Genomic DNA, 17016 nt, shown 5'->3' with positions numbered 1-17016 from the left:
CATTTCTATAAGTAACCATATTCTTCTATATTAAGCTAAACATGAGTTCATACCAAAGTTTATTCTGCTTATGTTTTATAATACTACAGAATACCTTGAGATTCAGTTGGACACAGAGGATGGAGAAAGGAAAATGAAGATTCTCATACTCCAGAGCAGTACTAACCAATGGAAAGTTAATGTGAGCCACAAATGCAAGCCACATATATAGTTCTGAATTTTGTTTGGAATTGACACGTACACACTGCTATATTTAAGATAGATAACCAACAAAGACCTACTGTATAACACAGGGAACTCTGCTCAGTACTCTGTAATAACCTAAATGGGAAAAGAATTTGAAAAAAATAGATACATGTGTATGTATAACTGAATCACTTTGCTGTACACCTGAAACAAACACAACATTGTTAATCAACTATACTTCAATATAAAATTTTAAAAATTTTAAATAAATAAAAAAGTAAAAGGAAATAATTGAAATGAATTTTATAATATTTTAATTTAATCCAGTATATCAAAAATACTATCACTTCTATATGTGATGCTAGACATGGTTCAAGTGCTCAGTAGCTGCCCGCAGGTAGTAGCTACTATATAGGACAACATGGCTCCAGGGAAAAATAGCAATCGAGATCACTTTCCAACAATGCAGAAAGTGAATTGTATCACTGAGAGCATAAAAATGTTTCAGGGCTTTCTTTCATTTTAATTTAAATTTCTTCTCTAGAATCCTACTCTCAGGTCATACGAAATTGTGATCCTAGGATTTGAGATCTTTTATACTGAACTGAAGAGGGGTCCTTTGTTTGTACTTTGTACTCTTAAGGTTAAAGTAATAGGCATTTCATTTGCTTTTTTTGTAGGTTTTTCTTTACTAGTTTATTCTGTTTTACAAGTACTGAAGATGATTGTGAAAAAGATGGTGATGGTGGTACAGTTTTGTAATTGCCTCAAATCTCCCCTCACAAAATGTAAAACAATTAGGATAATAAAACAGAAAATACACAGACAATATCTACAGAAAAACTAAGAATTCCCAGTAACTTCAATATGCAAGTGAGTGAGGACAAAAGAAAGATAACAAGAAGACCATTTCCTGTATTAACTATGTAGAAGGAAGTGAAGGAGGACTAGACATTCTGGGGGCTCTAAGAGGTGGAGAACTCCAAAATCAGCAGACCAATTTGAGGCTGGTGGCTGAAACCAATGTGGACTTTTGCAGGCTCAAATTCACAGGTAAGAACAAGGCACCCATGGAAGTTCAGATGGTGTTAAATTGGTTGGTTGGCCCCTTATGAACTCTGAAACTTAACCAATTGAAACTCCATTCTAGAAAAACAATCCTGCTTTGGGGAGAAACTGCTGAAGATATAAGCCAAACTGAGCAAGAAAAAAACACCAGGAAGCAAGGAAAGAGAAAGCCCAGATAAAGGTAAGAGATCTCAGTATAAGGCCGTATTTGTGAACTTACATATAACAATGGAAGAGGACGCTCTAAGTCTTGAAACTGTGCTGTCCTCATCCACCATCCCTTCCTAAGAGTTCAGTTTAAAAAACCAATTAAATATAAGTAGTAGGAATGAACTTAGTTGAATCACTTAAAAAGTTATTGTAGAAAAAGAAACTAATGAATCGATAAAATAAGTGTACATTAGAAAGGTATGCCCATGCAACAAATACATAATTTAACCAAAAATGTCAAATCAAGCTAAAAGAAGTTAAGAAATGCTAGAAGTAATAAAAGATCGACATAAACCAGAATTATAAAAACTCATAAGTGAGAATGTAAGATGAACTGAAAAGGAAGAAAATAAAAGAATTAAAAGGAAAAAAATAACTATAGATTTGAAGACCAAATTAGAAAGAACACTAAAGCATATTAAGATAACAACTAATGTAAAAGATAAAAAGAATATAGAAATAAAATTTAAATGCCAGTAATGAAAGAGATGGAAAGGATTTGAGAGAAAGTGCTAGATAGAGGACAGGTAAAAAGATCTAATATAAGTACACCAGGAGTCACTGAAAGTGACAATCAAAGCAATAGTACAGAATAAATACTAAGCATTACAATTTCAGAAAAAAATTCCTAAACTTTATAAAAGAGCTTGAAACTATATTTAAAAGGTTATGCCACCTACTGGGGGGAATTGACCCAGAACAGCCAATGCTGCAATATATTTTAATAAAACTATTGACCTGAAAACTAAAGGAAAGAATACTTGGAGAATCCAGGCACAAAGACCAAGTCACTTATAATGAAAAAATAAATAAATAAATAGATTGCAGGCCTTTCCCGATCAGTGTTTTATACTAGAACGCAATGGAGTAACATGTGTAAGATTTTAAGAAAAACATTATTAATAAAGAATTTTTTTCAGATCAAATTGATCTTGTATAAATAGACAAACCATGAGGAAAATGAAATAACATAGGAAATATTATTGCTGAATCTACTTGAGAATAAGCTTCAAATAATCTACTTGAGTATAATAATCTACTTGAGAATAAGCTTTAAAACACAAAAATGACCAGAAATGCACTGGCATAAAGGACTGGTTATGGCCATAAAATCTACATTTACCTGTAGAACAAAGACTAGATAATGATTTTCAGGGAGATGGAATAGTATATGATAGTTATATTCTCTGACAAGTTAGTAACAGTGCAACTACAACAATGTTGTAATAATTGGGACTGTATATAAAATGTAGAACAAGCTCAGTGATTTCAAGTATGTTGCTTGAGATTAGACCACTGGAGATGGAGAAGAGTAGAAGATAATACTAGCTCATTTTTCTCCTGCATGGGGGGAACAGATTAATGGTCTCTAAAAAGAGGGTGGGTATGAAGAGTACTGTATTAAAGAATTAATATACAGGGAGTTATTAAGACAAGAAAACAAACCTTTCTAAATATATGATAAAACAAAAAGTAAGAACAAATATATGAAATTGCATTTAAAAGTATATTTATATACGGCTTCCCTGGTGGTGCAGTGGTTGAGAGTCCACCTGCCAATGCAGAGGACACCGGTTCATGCCCCGGTCCGGGAAGATCCCGCATGCCACGGAGTGGCTAGGCCCGTGAGCCATGGCCACTGGGCCTGCGCGTCCGGAGCCTGTGCTCCGCAACAGAAGAGTCCATAACAGTGAGAGGCCCGTGTACAGCAAAAAAAAAAAAGTATATTTATATAAACATGTAAGTGTATATATATATATGAATATATAATCATATAAATATAGTATATTTATATTCCTCATATAAAATAATGAAATACAACATTGCAGAACTAAAGCCAAACACATTAATTTTGTCAGCAAACATAACTTGGCAAAACATAGCTATCAAAAGAAAAGGATGTTCAAATTTGTCAACAAAGCAAAATCCAAAAATATGCTATTTACTAGAGATATACCTACAACCAAGAAATTCATAATGATTAAAACGACAGGATTAACAGATATATACCACCATAAAAATATAAAGAAAGCAAAGTTGGAAATTTTTAAATCTGGTTAGATAGCAATCAGAACATTAAAAAAGGCAAAGAAGGATATTTTCTAGTGCTAGTAGCTACGATTTACAACAGAGAGTTAATTACTGATATTTATGCATCCAATAGTAAAGAAATTTCATAAGGAAAAAACCACATGAGTTTGCTGGATAGACAAAAACACAGCTATAATAGGAGATTTTAATATACGCCTTTAGGATTGTCATGCCCTCTTTGAGAATTGATCCCTGTATCATAACGTATCCTACTTATCCTTGATAATCTTTATTGGTCTAAAGTCTACTTTGTATGAAATTAATACAACTACTCAAACTTTCCTTTTGTTAGTGCTCTCACATTAGCCTAAACTCAGTCTTCAGCAGTTCATTAAAAAATTCTACCTTAATCTTTCTACCAAATTAGATGGCATTCCATCTGAGGCAAGCAAATGCATGGATCTTGTTTCTCGTTACAGGTGCCTCTACAAATTTCAGGTAAGCTGCCTAACCTGCAACTTTATTTCTCTGGTGGATGCAAGAAAAGTCATTAATTTGTAGTTTGCCTAGGTTTTCATTTTGTTAGGATAGAAGCGATGCTCTTTCCAGCTCTGTATATCTCTGAGGTGAAAGTGGAAGCACTCTACTAGGTTTTTTATTTGACTTTAGTGAGATTAGACATCTGATTCGTATGTCTGACAATATGCACGCAACTCTACTTACTCAACAAAGGAGACTTTGGAAGGAGTTAATAAATAATAACCCTTCACCAGGCAAAACCAGGATGCTGAGAGGCTCACCTGGATGCTTATCAAGCACCCCTGTGCCTTAACCTATGTTTGGACTATTTTAAAAGCAGAAAAATCCATTCTTGGTGTTTTCTGGCACAGTATCTTTTCCCCCAACTGGAAATGCGGTTGTCTCTATTATCTGCTCCATCGTGACCTGGATGGTACATGAGTTGTTAGAAAGGAAGTTACTTTGTCTTTTTTGTATTTTCCCATCTCCCTTTCTCTGTCATTTGCACATTGAAATTCTGGAAACTTTCTTTCTGTTCACAGATTTTCATGGAAACTGAACATTTGAAGGGACTCAGAGATAATGTATTTCAACTCTTCATTTAGGGATAGGAAAAGGAAGCCTAGGGAATCAAAATGACTCTAGTTTTACAGAAAGAAGGATTGTTGTCATATTACCAGTGATCCAGTTCTCTTTAAAGAGTTCAAATAACCAGATAGCAGACAGCCCACAAACTGCTATTTAGTATTTATATTTTAAAACATGGTCAGTGAATAAGCATGAAGAAGAAGAAAAAGTATGAAGCATAAGACATGTTAACACCTAGTCTAGCCTGTTGACTACATGGTTAAAGTACTACCAAAAATTATCTAAGACTATAAATTTCATCCAATTTTAACATAGCTTTTCTTCTATTCGAAAAATATTCATTTATATTTAAGCATCCTTTCTATTCACAAGCATTTAAAATAGATTTTTTTGTGTTGTTTTCACAGTATAACATGCTGCGACATCCATAGCTTATTTTTTAAAAATCTAAAAAGACTCCTTTTTGAATTTGTCAATATGCTCTCGAGGTGGTTACAACCATGATTTTATAAGTTAATGGCTATGCGAGCATTTCTATAATTTTGCCTGGCTTCTCCACATATCTTTATTTTCTCTTCAATATATTATTTCCTGGGCTTTACACACAGTATGGCAATTAACATTTTTTAATAAAATAAATAAAAATGATTCAGCCTCCCAGCATTCCTACTTCTATTTTTGGTTGTATCAGAGTACATATTTCATAAAGTTTTTTTTGTGTGTGTTTGTTTTTTTGTTTTTGTGGCACATGGGCCTCTCACTGCTGTGGCCTCTCCCTTTGCGGAGCACAGGCTCCGGACACGCAGGCTCAGCGGCCATGGCTCATAGGCCTAGACGCTCTGCGGCATGTGGGATCTTCCCGGACTGGGGCACGAAACCGTGTCCCCTGCATCGGGAGGCGGACTCCCAGCCACTGCACCACCAGGGAAGCCCCTTCATAAAGTTTTTACAGAGCTAACCCCAAAATAAAGAAAATATGAAGTTTACTACGTAAGTAATCATTTTCAGTCACTTTCATAGCTACATTATGAATAGTTAATATGGATTTCCTTTGTTTTATTGCTAGATTTCATAACACCTCGGCTGGAAACTACCAAACTAATAAAAAAAGGAAAATAAGCATTAGATAATTAGGTTTACATGGGATTAAATTTTGGTGGCACAATTTAATGAGGGACCTCAAATTCATGATGAACATTTAGTTGGCCCCTCTTCTTTCAGCCAAGCATCTTACGTGATTGGTTTAATAACACTCAGTGTTTAAATGTTACAGGATGTGAATAAATTTGATGATTTGAGAGTGTAAGACATAAAATAGATTTTGATTTATTTGCACCCCATTATTTTGATTAAATTTTCCATGAAACTACACAGTTTTAAGTTCTGGGGAGCTTGGGTAAATTTTTGCATGAGTAACATACAAAAATATTTAGATAAATATTGCAAAATTCAGCTAGCTCTGTGGCTCCTTGACTACACTGTGTCAAAAATTTAGATCTTTTGAAATTGTTAGCTGATTCAGTGAAATTTCCATTCCAATATTTGGCATCTTGTGAATTCAAGTTTGACTGGCTTTGTCTTATTTTATGTTTTGTCACTGGTTAGTTGCCATAGATCAAAAGGAGACTGAATTAGGAATAACTTAAATTGTAAGGACAGTCAGCAGAAAACACATGAAAAACCATGATTCTATTATTTCAGATAACTGGGGCAAAGTATGAAAAAACAAAATTCCTGAATTTTGCTTTAACCGTTAATTTTACTTTCTTGTTTTGCACTTGCTTTGCCAAACTATCTTAACCCAAATTACTATCAGAGTGAACAATTAACTTCAGATGACTTGCATGTTGTTTTTAAATTATTTTTTTATCAGGTCAAAAACACAGAGACATATAAAGAAAAAGTAACAACCATGTGACCACCAGTCAACTTTATCAGATCTGAGTCTTTTGTCATGTTTGCTTTAGATTTTGCAAGCAATTAAACATTAGAGATAATACAAAGTTATCATTCCAGAAACCAGTGGACCCCAGACAGTACACATCAAAGGACTAGCTTAAAGACAAGAGACCACTACCATCTCCCTCTCTACCACTAAGTTTCCCTTGTTCACTTATACCCAAAACTATCTAAAGGAAGATGTAGAGGAATGACGATGATGTTAAGAGACAAAATATTACCAAAGTGACTATTGAAAATATCAGCTCAGATTAGGTTTAAAAACCAGAATGTATGAGTTCCTTCTTTCTCCAGCTAAAAAATTTGTATTTGTGAAGCAGAGATCAGCTTTATCCAAATAATGTAACACATTTTCCTCTACATGTCTGAATTGCAGTAAAAAAAATGCACATACATATAAAATCTATATATATACACATATATTTATATATACATATATATATATGCATAGATATAAATTAAGTCAACTACTTTGCATTAAGTAACAGAATATTTAACTTGTCAGAGTCACACAATTTTCCATTTATGGAATAGGTATGTTTTTAATTATTAATGTGAATATACCACAATAAGGCAATTTTTTAATACTATGAAATTGCAATGAGCTAAACACCTAACCAAATAATAATGGAAGAGAGTAATGTCCTTTTGAAATGGAATACTACTTAAGTAGTAAAATGATTAGGAAATAAAAGTCTTATTATGTCTTTGAAGAATTCCCATTTTAAAATATAGCCTCAGGGTGTTTCTTTTCTTTGTTTGATTTTCACTGACTGAAATAATTTAACAGGAAGACAGGCATGCATGACTGTTATTCTGCTTCTTTGGAAATTCAGTGACTAATATGCTCCAGAAGAGATAATGCTTTGCAATGGAAAATGGCATTGAGGAAACAAATTAATTACATTCTTGAATGGATGTGGATTTTTGCACCAAAAAATTTAGATAAATGTTGATTACATTCACTTACTTATATAAACTATTATCAGGAGTATAGTATTAATGCACAAACTGATTTTCCAGGAAATTGTCATGAATATGTGTTTGAATTCAGTTTTGTGTCATATTTATTCCCTAAAATAATTTCTATATCTCATCACCTTGATCTGCTGCTTAGTGCTACAAAAACCTAAGCTGTGGCCTCCAACAATATGTGTACAAGGATACTTAATATAACATTACTTGCAAGGGCAAAAAACTGGAAACAATGTGAATACCCTTCAGTATGGAAATAGTTGAATAAATTATTATATATCTCTACTAAGTATGAAACTAGACATTAGAAGAATAATTTAGAACTCTAACCCATGGAATATCCAAAAATATTGTTAAATCAAAAGCGTAAGTTGCAACAAAATGTGCATAATATATATGAGTTATCTCAGGATTTTTTAAAAACATGATTTGAATGTTTTCCTTCCTTTACTTGATTTGAAATCATTCAAACAGTATTGAAAGTATCTGATCATTAACAAGCTGATAGAATTTCCCTACAGAAACATCTCGACCTAGTATGTGTTGAACGTTCATTGGGTGGGTGAGCTTTTCTTTCTCTATATTTTCTGCGGTAATTAATCTGTTTAGATTTTCTGTCTTTCCCAAGGCCAATTTTGATAAGTTGTACTTTTCTGGGAATTTCTCCATTTCATCTAGAGTTTCAAATTTACTTGCAAAGTTGTGCAAATTAGTCTCATCATTTTAAAAATTTTCTCTTTTTTGAGAGTTATTTTCCACTTGTCATTTCTAATTTTGTGTATTTGTGTCTTATTTTTATGTTGGTAGGATAGCTAGTGGTTTGTTTGTTTCATTGGTAGCCTCCAAAATGAATTTTCTTTCAGCAAAGTATTTCCATAAACAAAATGGATATTTTTCAAATAATTTCCATTTAGATTTATTTATTAGATCTACTATTTTTCTATTTCCAAATTCATTAATTTCTATGTTTATACTTACTAATTTCTTCTGGTTTTTAATTGTTCTCTTCCTACTTTAATTTGTTAAGTCATTAATTTTATTATAGTATATAATGGTTACTTGAATATATTGCTGATTCTAGAACTGAGGCAGTGAAACTATGAGATGAGCCTGGAGTATCTCGTAGTACCACAAAGGAATGAAGTATTCAAAAGAAAAAATGATGGGGTGGTGTCAAATAGATACAAGAGCCAATCTGAATGAGATTCTAGTGGCCAAAGAATTTGAGCAATAAAATAAATAACAATAGCATTGTTTTATAACCCAAAGTATAAAATAAATATATATGAGTACATACTGGTATAAATAAATAATTTTAATAAATAAATGAGGAGAAAGGGATAGTCTTTTTTTTTAACAAAAGAATTCCAAATACTGTATATAGATATTACTCTCTCTAGGAGTGGAGCTTAATAACGACCCCCTGGAATGTGAAATGGACCTAGTCATGCACTTCCAAAGGATACAGATAGGAAAAAATAGTAGCCATGCAGTGGAGAAATCTGACAAACACAACCTTAACCGAGTGATCAAGGTTAATATTGTCAATATCATGTTGATACCATATACTCCTAAATATATATATGTGATGAGATGGGTGCTTCTTTTCTGTGGTATTCTTCCAAAATCCACAAACCCAGTCCTCATGAGAAGAACATTAGACAAGCCCTAATGAGAAACATTATATAAAATACCTGACTAGTACTGTTCAAAAATGTCAGATCATAAAAAATAAAGGAAGACTGAGAAGTTGTCACAGACTGAAGGAGACTAAGGAGACATCACAGCTAAAGGAAATGTATTATCCTGGATTGGATTCTGGAAATTTGTGGAAAAATGATTAAATAATTGGTTAATAGTAATGTACCAATGTTGATTCTTTAATTTGGACCAAAAGTACTATGATACATAAGATGAATACGATAGACTCAGTGGTTTATAAACAATAGAAATTTAGTTCTCTCAGTTCTGGAGACTAGGAAGTTCAAGATCGAGGTGTCAGCAGATTCTGTGCCTGGTGAGAGCTCCCTTCCTGCCTCACAGACTGTAGTCCTCTCACTGTGTGCTCACATGGCAAAAGGGTGAAGGAGTTCTCTGGGTTTTTTTAATAAGGGCACTAACCCCATTCATGAGGGTTCCACCCTCATGACCTAATAACCTCCCAAAGACCTGCCTCCTAATTCCATCATATTAGGAGTTAGGATTTCAACATAATGAATTATGAGGGGATACATTCAGTCTATCACCGATGTTAACACTAGGGGAAGCAAAGTAAAAAGTACATGAAAACTGTCTATGTTATCTCTGTAACTTTTCTTTATATCTAAAATTATTTCTAAGTAAAAATTTTAAATCTAGAATGGGTTGCGATGGTTTAAGTAAAATATAGCTTTGTGAATTCAGCCAATTGAAATTCAGATATTAATCCATAGTTTCTTCATTAAGTTATTTATTCATAAATATGTATTGATAATTTAGTGCATGAATAGCATTGTGCTAAGTTATGGATTGTAAAATGACCAAGTTAAAATCCTCAAGGCAACTCATCATCCTTAATAGATATGCTCAGATTCTGTCAAATAAACTTTTGAGGTTTAATTAGGGATAGGGGATTATTTTTGAAAATGTAAGGGAAAAACTGACTCTAAGAGACAGATGCAATACCTGAGTCTTCAGAGAAATCCAACTATTTTTATGTCTTTTAATATGATCTTTTTATTGATGAATTCAAACTACTCTAGCCTTTTAAAATTATTTGATCAGGCAAATATTACTGTCAGAAACTAGCTCAAATCAAAATTATCATGTAACCAGTTAAACTCATTGCATTTGAATATTAATTTCTGCCAATCCATAATCTAATCGTTTCAAAATAATCTGTTTTTTACCAAGCCTAATGATTTCTCAAGGAATTAAACACTTGGGAAAACATTACAACGTGTTTTGCTGGGTGCAAACTAGCCCTTTAAATCTGTATTTTTCAAAACATTTATAGTGACCTATGGGTGAGCCATGATATTTTTAAGTATTTCATAATGAAATAGATAGAATATAATAGAGTACAATACAATATAATACAAAATGGGAATAACCAAATGGCATTTAATACAATAAAGATAAATAGTGTTTTGTAAAATTTGTTTCAACTTAGATGTATGTGTGGGGTGTGTGTGTGTGTGTGTGTGTGTGTGTGTGTGTGTTATGTCTGGATGTAAAATATATTTCTTATATATGGATCAAGAAAAAACAGTTCAAATCTTCTGCTCTTATGCTTTTTTCAGTGTTGTTCCAGGACCAGAGACAGAGCATATAGGTCTTATAAGAGGAGTCTTAACAATAAGCAACATGAAGGTAAAGAAAATAAAAAACATCTTCCTTGGGGAATCGGAAAAGGCTTTTTGAAGGGGGTGAGATTTGAACAGAGTTCTGAAGAACTCATAATTACATACAAGAATCCCAATAGGTCGACATACTAGGAAAATGATACTTACTATAGGGTGGCTGGAAAGATGAAGACAAATGCTTCATGTGAATCAGAATCATCTAGATGCTTGTCAAAATGCATATTTGGGGGCCTTGCACCCAGATATTCTGATTCAATAGATCTGGAGTGTGACCAAGAAATCTGCATTTTTAATAAGCACCTGCTCCATAAAAACACTCCCTGGGATTCTGATTCATGGGCTCCAAACACCATGCTAGCTTAGAGAAATGAAATTTACAAGAGGTCAACTAGGACAGTTTGACTGAAATAAAGTGAGGGTCCATAAAGGAAAATTTTAGAAGAATAAGCTAGAAAGCCAGATTGAGCCATGTTGTAAAGGGCTGGGTATTTCGATTTAAGGAGTGTGCACTTTACCTCAAAGCCATAGAGAATAATTTTTATGGAACTGAGAGACACCACCTACAATGATTAATTTGATGTTGGTATTAAAAGAAAGATAAATTGAAAGTGGAAAATTGGTCATAAGCATGTTGAATATCTAAGTATGAGTTAAAAGACCTGGCTTACTGCAGAGGAAGAGCACATTTTGCATACTGAGAGTGTCTTGGTTTTTACATAAAATATCAAGTTAAGTAAAGTAATAAATTTTCAGATGATAGACTTAATCAGAATGTTTAACCACATATATCAGGTGCATCCATGACCACTAAAAGAAGGGCTAATATTTTGTTCCAATCAGAATTCAGCATATTATGCTGTCCCTGAGATTTAATAACAATGTTGTCCCCTGCGAAACCTCATTCTGTCCCTTGAAAATAATAATCCATTTTATTCCTAACAAAGTAGGAAAACATTCAGCAATTTTTGATGCATTAAGTTTCAGCAGAATTGACATTAATTTTCAAAATAAAGCACTTTTGTATTAGAGAATAATAATTCATTCCTCATTATATCCATAATGTTTTCATTTAGCCTTAAGTATGCATAAATACAATCTCCAATTTCTGCTTATTTTATCTAAATTATGTGTTTCTGGTAACAAATCTTGCTTATTCAAAAATGAAAATAAATTAGCATTAATTTTCATATCCTTGAATCCTGATATCTATCTATAAAGTCACTATAATAATCTATTTAATATGGTCTCTGCTCATTTGAAAGAATATAAATGTGTTTCTTCTGCAATGTGAACAACTCAAAAAAAAAAAAAAAACAATGGAAATGAAGCCCAGGTGAACTTCAGAATGTGCTAGATTTTTTTTTTTAATTTTACTTTTTCACAAAGAAAACTGCATGGGGATGTCTGGAGGCCAGGGTTGTCTTTATAAGGAAATTGAACTTTAAGGAAAAACAGATTTGACCTCAAGCTACACATGCATAGATGGAACTTGGCAAACTTTCCCGTGGTCTAATGATTCTGGGAGTAAACAGGGTGCATGCATCCCCACCAAATGGCATCGTGCAGTCGGAATAGAATAGGACTCCTTCCTCTACAAGCCTCAAGCTGAGTAAAACAACACATTTTCAGATTATAGACTTAATCAAAACACTTAACCACAGATGGCAGGCACATCTATGACCACTAACACAATTGCTAATATTTTGTTCTAAGAGCCTACACTGGGTTCGGTTTCTCTAAAGCACACTTACTTTAATCATTAGAATCAAATTTGATTGTTAGAATTTCAAAGCCACAATTCAGATTAGAGTTTACAAAGGCAGCTCTCTAATTATTCCAGCACAATAACCACTGATGTCTCGTGTTGGAAGTGACTTTACAGCTAAATTGAGAGTCTTAATATTAGGAGTGCTTTCTAAAATCAACTTATATAACATACATTCTTTGCTTTTGAATTTTTAAATGCTTATAGGATACACACTATACTAAAGGCCAAATTTACTTCTATTCATAAACTGTGTCTGTGGGGTTGCTTAAGCTAAATGTCTATGGCAGCATTTATCAAATTTATGTTTATTAAATGCCTGGCATTGTACTAAGTGCTCTCTATATGATCACACAAACATACCTAGAAGAGGAGTGCTATTGTTGCATATGAATGAAAGCAAACTTAACTTGCCCATGGTAACACAGCTAGTAAATTGCAGATTTGAGATTGAAAACCAAGCAGTCTGGCTCCAAAGCCCATGATCTTAACTGAAATAAATATTATAAATATTTATTGATGAATATCTAAGGAAATCATAGCTTTAAAGGATCCATCCCTATGTGTTCTGATTACCTTTCGCTACTGAGCCAAAATAGAAGGTAGAAATGAGAAGCTATTTTCCTCTACAAGTTCCCATTTGAAAGTAATAAAGGAAATGCTTTTCGGACGACTTCTGCTCTATCATTGCACATTATCAACTGGATCACATTTCCTATTACTTTGCAAATTATTTGGCATTTATTTGCCATATTTAGCTGCAATTGGTCATTAGTCTACTTTGCTGGGTAAGTTGAATTCTCTAAGTAGGGTTTTAAAAAGTACTAAAGAGGGCTCCCCTGGTGGTGCAGTGGTTGAGAGTCCGCCTGCCGATGCAGGGCGGGAGACGCGGGTTCGTGCCCCGGTCCGGGAAGATCCCACATGCCGCGGAGCGGCTGGGCCCGTGAGTCATGGCCGCTGAGCCTGCGTGTCTGGAGCCTGTTCTCCGCAACGGGAGAGGCCACGACAGTGAGAAACCTGCGTACAGAGGAAAAAAAATAAAAATAATTCTGCAGTATATTTCCTAAATTGGTGTCTGCCTGCACTAAATGCTGTGCTTCTGATTTGCTATAGGTTTCAGTGCAGGGTACCTATACCCTTCTCTTTAAATTCATTTTCTTATAAAATAGTTTATAGTTTTTGGAGTAAAAAGCATCTCCTTTTACTTGAGTAATTACTATTTTGGGCGGTTCATCATCCCTTCCTTTATCTCTACCTTTGCATTCATTTCTGCCATTTTCTGCTTGGCTCACCAATGTTTTAGTGAAAAATGGTGAAGAAACTGGTTTACTTTGTGTAATATTTTTGCCAAAAAAGCTGGTTTGCCAAGGGAAAATGAAAATCTAGTCAGGGGGCCAAAGCTTAACAAGCCTAGAACAGAGGCATCAATCTTCTTGCAAAAGCATCTATTGCTCCTAGCAATGGGTCCATTTTCTTTTCAGACACAGACTTCACTTTCTTTTCAGATGTAGCTTTAGTTTTGCTGTCATGTAACAAAAATGATGATTCTTGTTGTAATTTGTTTGAAGCAAATAGGGAAAGAGACTGTGTTTCAACCAACATTTTGTTAGTTCCATTTCGATCATTATTACTGCCACTGTTCCCATGTTTAATGTCTGCTAAATATTTCTTACAGTCTTTAAAGACAGGTGCCAGATCAGAGTGGGTTTGTGTCACATGCTTCACTATCCAATCATGAAGAAAAAGTTTAACACAGCCGACTTCTTGTTACTAGCATTCCATTGGTATGCTTTATCCCAGTAAAGACAGGAAAAAGGCCATTAGTTTTGGGATTTGGACTCTTTTTCTCACCTTTTGAAGTAATAGAATCAAAGACTACCTTGGTCCATGTCCCAGTCTTTGGACTATTGAGGGAAGGGGCACTAATTACTGCTTTTTCCATTTGACAGTCCTTGTGAAGGTTGAACTCCAGTGCCTTTACCAAATCCAGAAAACTGTCCTCCTCCAGAAAGTACAACCAAACCGTTGAAACATTTAAAAGCCCCTTTACTATCAGATTGAGATTTAACCTTCCTACACTTTGCTTTTTTTCATGACTCTATTCCTCAAGACTTCCTCACTGACCACAGAGGATGCTGCCACATCTTCTGCTTTGTCATCTTGATCCCAATTTCTGTTTATTCCTTCTCTGTGATTCTTTTGGCAGGTCCAAGGTCACAATAGAGGAGCTCGAGTCTGAGGTAGATGCTGGTCTCCTGAAAGAGCGCTTCGTTGCTCCCAGTGAATTTCTAGGGCTCATGCTATTCCGAAAACTTCATGGTTATTAAGCCCAGAGTCTCAAACACTGCTTTTCCCAGAGTGAAGAGGAGACCATCTCCCACTTCACTAAAGACCACTGTAGTAACAGTGCCAAGCTCTGGGCTGCCATCTTGTAACTACAAGGGCATTTTATATTTTTTAGTTACTAAATCTGGCAACCCTATACTGAGCAGTGAGATATTTCAGGGAAAGGATGAAAGACATAGTCAAGACTTAGCAGATCGACATTACTAGAAGGAGCTAAGAGGAGGGTCTTTTTTGTAGGGAGATATAACCAAGATCCCTGCATGCTGGTGGCACCCAGGGTTCGGTTCCCCTTGAAACCCCTAGATAAGGGAAAATCACCTGGAAAAAAAGGTATTTTTGTATACTGAACTACGTATCCTGAAAGCAACTATTTTGAAACAGTGTTCCTGGAAGTGGCAATATTAAGTGTTTTCCCCTGAACAGAAATAAACACTCTTGGGAAAGTTTAAGTTACATTTCAAAAAATATGAGTTTGTGACTGTAAATTTTAACCTGTGACAGTTGCCTCTTTGAGACGTGTTGCCAGTGCCAAGATATATTATCAGGGTTGCATATAGCAAGAGAATGGGAGCAGGGGCACCCCTCACACAGCAAAGGATAGTGTCTTTGTTTCTGTGACAATGACCACTGCAGTTCCCTGGATACTAACCCACCTCTTCCCCAGAAGAGTCAGGGATAGCAAGACTTGTGTCCATAATTTCTTTATTTAAAAAAAAAAAAAAAGAATTATCTTATCAAAATAATATCCCTATTTTTAATGAGAAAAAGTAAATAGTCCTAAAATCTTATTTAAAAGAAAAAATAGCAATACCTTGCTTTACAGTTCCTCATCCAGACCCCCACTACCTAAAATTTAACTGAGACCTTTTCTTTGCCATTTGCTCCTATTCTGACTACAAGTTTCTACCTTTTCTGTTCTTCTACACTCATTCAAGTGGGGTTTGTGGAAGATCTTCAGATAAATATGTGTGTCTTCAATACGAAGTCTGGAAGTCTGATTTTCTTTATAATTCTTCACGGTGGCTAACACAGTGATCTATCCAAAAGGACAAATCAGTAAACAAAACTGAATGTTACTGAGCACATAGAAGGAAACAGCTGCTCTGGAAAACAGAAACTGGCAAATTCCCATTGGTAAGTCTGTTTTTAGTGATGACCAAATACCTGTGGTCTGGATCTCCTGCATATCAGTGTTCTTGTAGTTCTTCAACCATGTGTAAATAGTCTCCAAAATTATTGGGAGATCCACAAGAGCATCAGAGCACATGCATGAAATTGGTGGCCACTGCCAATTGTTCAATGCCATGTCTCTCTCTTTTACTAAGCAATAGAGTCACAAGGTCTTTCCTCTGTGTGCTCATGGAGAGAGCGATTTCTGTTGTCTTTTCCTCTTCTTGTGAAAACTTCTTATGAGGACACAATTCCTGTGGAATTAGGGCCACATTTAACCTCATTCAAATGACCTCATTTAATCGTAAATACCTCCATGTAAAGCCCTATCTCAAAATACAGTCAAATTGGGGGTTAAGGACTTCAACATATGAATGGGGATGGGCACAATTCAGTTCATAACAAACAAAAATCATCTAAATAAATATTCAGTGGTTACATGTTATGTATATTAAAAAGTATATTTAATGCTCAGGGGGAAAGTCTGGGAAAGTTGAAAGCAGGAGTTAAACAAAGACACAAGTTTTCAGTTTTCCCTCAATTTCACTTGAAAATAAAAGCATGACTTTAAATATGTCATTGCAAGGCAGGAGAACCAGCTCTATAAATCTGGATATTACATTTCCGTTAGTAAATACCTCTTCTAAAAGGAAGTATCCTTATCAGTTGCTATCTAGTTTATAGAAATTTACTAAAAATAGGTCAAACAATTATTTGAACCTGGAGATAATATAATCTCAGCACCCTCTCCCCACAGATTAATTGCAACTCTGAATGTACAAAACTTGAATAAAATGTTAACAGTAAACCTACTTCCCTTAGGAATTTATTATATTACTGGAAATTATGCAAATA

General features: G+C 34.4%; 1 pseudogene; it reads right to left on the bottom strand.

Moving 5' to 3' along the window:
- LOC136131910 (nuclear pore complex protein Nup50 pseudogene) overlaps positions 1-17016 on the bottom strand; it is a 175917-nt pseudogene that overhangs the window by 111300 nt on the left and 47601 nt on the right.

The sequence above is a fragment of the Phocoena phocoena genome, chromosome 12 (genome assembly GCF_963924675.1).
Source record: "Phocoena phocoena chromosome 12, mPhoPho1.1, whole genome shotgun sequence".
NCBI lineage: Eukaryota > Metazoa > Chordata > Mammalia > Artiodactyla > Phocoenidae > Phocoena > Phocoena phocoena.
The sequence above is the reverse complement of the archived record's forward strand: the minus strand, read 5'-3'. Positions and strand labels throughout refer to the sequence as shown.